Source organism: Porites lutea, chromosome 2, assembly GCF_958299795.1.
Source record: "Porites lutea chromosome 2, jaPorLute2.1, whole genome shotgun sequence".
In the NCBI taxonomy this organism is placed as follows: Eukaryota; Metazoa; Cnidaria; class Anthozoa; order Scleractinia; family Poritidae; genus Porites; species Porites lutea.
In genome coordinates, this window is record NC_133202.1 from 28,584,294 (window position 1) to 28,589,508 (window position 5,215).

Sequence of the window (5,215 nt, forward strand, 5' to 3'; positions counted from 1 at the left end):
TGAATACTTTGGAGACAAAAAATGATGAAACTACAAGAACTTAAATGCAGTCACATTTTCAAAATAAGCTTAGTTATATTAGAGATGTATTATAAACAATTATTGGATGAGGTTTTTGTGATATCCGGTTCGGCTTCGGCTGATAACACTAACCGAGACCTTGATTATTCCGGATATCACAAAAACCGAATCTAATAATTGTTTTATTATACAAGCCATTCTTATTTTTTTTATTATAGAAGCCATTCTCACTTCGCTGTCCGCGAACTTGACATTGCTCTTGAAAATCATGCATTGTGCGCGCAACCTACAGATTATTCACTAATCTGTAGGTACAGATTAGTGAATAATCTGTAGGTTGCGCTGTTTCCCAGAATTAACTGTAGGCTTTTAGCCAATGAGAAAACAGATGGTGACTACAATGTATAATAATTCAAATTATCAATTCAACGCGTAATTATATTGATTAAAGGAACTATTTCGAAACAGATGCCTCAAATGTCCACTCACGACCTTAGAGAATTAGCTGTATGTATAACGCTGCGATACAGTAAACACCCGCTTATAAGGCCTGTGGATTAAGGTGACTTGACCCAGTTTTTTTGGGGGGGTACCATCCTACTTTGAAGCTCTCTGGTATCCCCACCTTTACTTTTATCGTAAGTCTAACACATAGAATGGATAACATATAGATCAATCTACAATATAACATAAAATTTTTGGCGATCGGAGTAAATGTCACGTGGTTATAATGCCACGCCCCTTTGAGGTCTGAGTCGAAAATCTGCTGTTGCCGGCATTTTTTCGTGAAAATCTCTCGGCTACACATAGTGCGCATTAGTGCCTTGCGCTGAACAGAGTTTCACCAAAATCGCAAAGACCCAATTCGAGAAATTCAGCGGTTTCCAAATTTAGGTCATAATTTATGCGAAAATGATAAGCAAACTTTACACGGATTATATCTAATAAACTATGAGATTCATCTCTTTATTTTGGGCATCGTTATAACAGATGGGTCCTTGCAAGTCAGCAAAACGCTTTAGGGCCTTGTAAATGCGCGCGATTTCGAGCAAAACAAACATATAGAAATTATAGTTTTCGCTATTTGTTGACGTTTGTCAGCGTTTAAGAGTCCTTCTCACGAAAAAAGCATTTTGTTAAAAATTCGTAGTTTTTTTTCCTTCAAATTTTTTCAGGGCCACAATTGATTAACTAACTACCCGGACTCTGAATTTCATGGTCATTGAAAAACTGTGACATTATCTTCTATAAGCCCAAACTTGAGTAAACATTGAAGATTTTTAGCGTTTTGGCTGAGTTTGTGCTTTGGGAGTTGTCTATTGTTTCTAGTCTGTCATTATACAGCATTCTTGTTCAGCACGCGTGCAATGACCGCGCTTGGCTGACTTCCGAATGCTCACCGAGATATAATAATTTTGGTACAGTGAGACAGGCCATCGCGTGATACATAGAGGTTTAAGTCACAATTTTTAATCAATTCTCGTGCTTCTTGTGCCTTTGCAAAAAAATCAAGAAGTGCTACACACTAAATCTACTTACTATTAAAAAAATATCATTTTTTCATAGGTTTAATGCAAGCCAATAATTAAACCAACTCGTGACGGGAATATCTCGGTCTACAAACGTCAACAAATAGCGAAAACTATGATTTCTATATGTTTGCTTTGCTCGAAATCGCGCGCATTTACAAGGCCCTAAAGCGTTTTGCTGACTTGCAAGGACCCATCTGTTATAACGATGCCCAAAATAAAGAGATGAATCTCATAGTTTATTAGATATAATCCGTGTAAAGTTTGCTTATCATTTTCGCATAAATTATGACCTAAATTTGGAAACCGCTGAATTTCTCGAATTGGGTCTTTGCGATTTTGGTGAAACTCTGTTCAGCGCAAGGCACTAATGCGCACTATGTGTAGCCGAGAGATTTTCACGAAAAAATGCTGGCAACAGCAGATTTTCGACTCAGACCTCAAAGGGGCGTGGCATTATAACCACGTGACGTTTAGTCCGATCGCCAAAAATTTTATGTTATATTGTAGATTGATCTATATGTTATCCATTCTATGTGTTAGACTTACGATAAAAGTAAAGGTGGGGATACCAGAGAGCTTCAAATTAGGATGGTACCCCCCAAAAAAAACTGGGTCGAGTCACCTTAAGAACCTCCTGGAAGAACATAGTGTACTAAATTGTATATAAATTCGGTAATCAGTTTTGTTAAGGTTATAATTATAAGATTGCGAATAAATAATTGTCTATTATAAATTAATTATTTTGAAATTAAATTAATTATCTCCTTCATAAAAATTAAGAACCTTACTGATTAAGAACCTACTTAGCCTAAATTGCCAATAAGTACCCCAAAATGAAAGAACCTATTTTGCCAGACTTCAGAGAAGGTACGCACTTAGCTGGTGTTTACTGTATTGAAGGGGAAGGGGGAGGAGGGTCTGTTATCTTAAGGCGATTTCATGACGAATTGTCGTTTCGAAATAAACAGATATGAACTACAAAGGACCGCAAACGAATATGCCAAAGACTGTTTGGTTTAAGGTTGGTTTGGCCAACCTGTATTTTCTTTGCGAGTTGGAGTTCAATGTCAGGGCACAAATCAGAGTGAGCGGGTAATTTTCAGCAGAGCTTTTTTGTTTGTTGCGCCGTACTGATGAGCCACAAGAATGGCGAAACAGCTGTCGACAGCCACAACCCCGCTCTGTTTTGGTTTATTTCGGTGTCGTGTTGTTGTCTTACAAAGTTGATTTTCACGTAGTCCAATCAGCTTTGCAGAATTCAATTGTCTACGTTGCGAAATCAAGGTTTTTGCTTACGCCGTGTGAATCCTAAGATGTTTGTACTGTAAAGGCGTGGTTGCGTGGTAACTCAGGTGGGAGACGCCATTTTGAATATGCAGAAGTTAAAGTTCATCCTGGTTCGTCAGTTCCGTGTGGGCAGAGCGAAAATATTGAACCGGCCCTGGTTGTTCAAAAGGTAGATTAAGCTATCCACCGGATAAATCTCTATCCATTGAATAACGCAATTGGTTTCGCTAATGCTTATCCGCTGGAAAGCGATTTTTCCGGTGGACATCGCTATCCAACGTTTGAACAACGCGGGCCAGTTCCGTGTGAATTAAGTGTCCGGGCAAATTTTTAAGCTGGTTGAAAAATCGTGCGGTGACGTGTAAACGTAACCTCAAGTGTTCAGGGTTAGGAAACCAAGTGATTGGTGTATCGTATGGGCTTCATAAGGAGTCCAACCGAACGTAAGTCGATGTTAGTTTGTCACGACCGCGCGCCAAACCTTGAATAGTTAGTCTGACATGCGCCCAACAGCAACCACTGCAACAAAATCGCCAATAAATCGCAGCTACAATAGTTAGCATGCGCGATTAAGTCCAAAAACTGCATAAAAATAGCACGAAAAAAGGGCCTTAAAAAAAGAGAAAGGACTAATGGACCACAGGATTGTAAAACTCTGATTATTATCATTTATTTATTTGTTTTTTCATTTAACGAATTTGAACATTGCAAAGTTTTAAACTTTTTTTTTTATAAAAATTCTAAGCTCCGGTTTTTAAAGGAACAAAGCACTTACGTCTTTTACTCATTTAGTGGAACAACTATTTTACAATCATTTAAGGTCACACTGAAATGATGCGCAACTTTAAAACGAAAAGGGAACTGGAGCCAAATTGCGTCCCGCAGTTGTTTCTGGGATAGCTACGGTCATCTATTGGCCAATTTTTTTCTCTGTCCCTAGTAACAGTGCCAGAAGTCTTTGCGAAAGTTAACTCGGCTCAGTTTCGCTCTCAATTCCAAAGTGGTGAATTCATTTTACAGATTATGAATCCTTGCTTACAATATTTGTCTCATTAGCATATGTTCATCATCCTCTAAGCAAACTATAAAAATACCAACTGGAGCATTGATACCACATAGGACAGCAAGTTGTTTCTAAACTTTTCCCCCGATATACTAGATACTCTTTACCTAATGTTATGCATTGGCACTTTTGCCACCCAGAAATTCTGCCGTTTAACTTATATACAAGATTACATAACGAGCTAAAAATCCATATTTCACAACGATAAACTAGCTCGATTCTTTTTTTACGCAATGCCTTCTTGACGTGAATTCGTATGCTAATGGACCATAACCAATGAAGTCATGAAGGATTTACTTATTGCAGGTGACGTCACGGCGGCCATTTTGGTGATCAAGAACAAAAGCGTTTCCCTCGGCTGCTAACCTTTGTCTCTTTCCTTGCGAATTTTGCGAATAAAATTTCTTTTACAGATAATAACTGCATTGACCACCAATAGGGCCGCCCTAAAACGTGGTTGCAAACCAAGAGTAAGGGCTATTAAACAGGATCGTTTCACAGCTTCGTTATACTTGGGAATAGGCCAGTTTGGAAGTATTAAAATTCAATCTTAGCTCCAAGGCCAATGGGTATAAAACAATAATACTTTATTTTTATTGTTTTATTCCAGCCTCGGAACCAAGTATGAATTGGCCTTTTAAGAAGAATGGAACGATACCTCAACAGGCCAGTTCTAATTTCCAAAAACTTTCAATTTCTAAACGAGGCTAAGTGCAAGAATCTTCCTTGTGAAAATGAGTTTTATTTGCTTGAGAATAAAAAATCATTTTCATATCAATAGCCTCGCTTTGTAACAGAGGCTTGAGGCAACTCGGAAATGGTCTGTTCTCGGTTTGCAACCACGTGACAAGGTGGCCATGTTGGTGAACAAAACAATACAAAAACATTTGGTGGAATTTGGATTAAAAACAGTTTAGTTCTCAGCGGAGAGAAACACTTTTGTTCTTGTCAACCAACATGGCTGTTGTGACGTCAGGTACACAGCAACAATTCACTGCCAGGGTGACAATTTCAAACACCGAATAAAACGCAAAATCGAGGTCCTTTTTTCACAACAATGATGTGAAGTTCGTAGAGATATGCTTCAAAATGTGGGAAATACAGAAGTTAAATAAAATATGCATGATCACCATACAAAAACAGCAATGGGAAAAAGAATACTAATAATGATAATATAAAACAATAAATAGAGCAAATGCACTAGGAAAAATATATCTCCCGTTATTTGAATCAAATCTCCCATAAAACTTCACAGTCTGTGAATGTAACCTCATGTCACATAATTGCTGAACGTGTCACGCGAGCTGCAAAT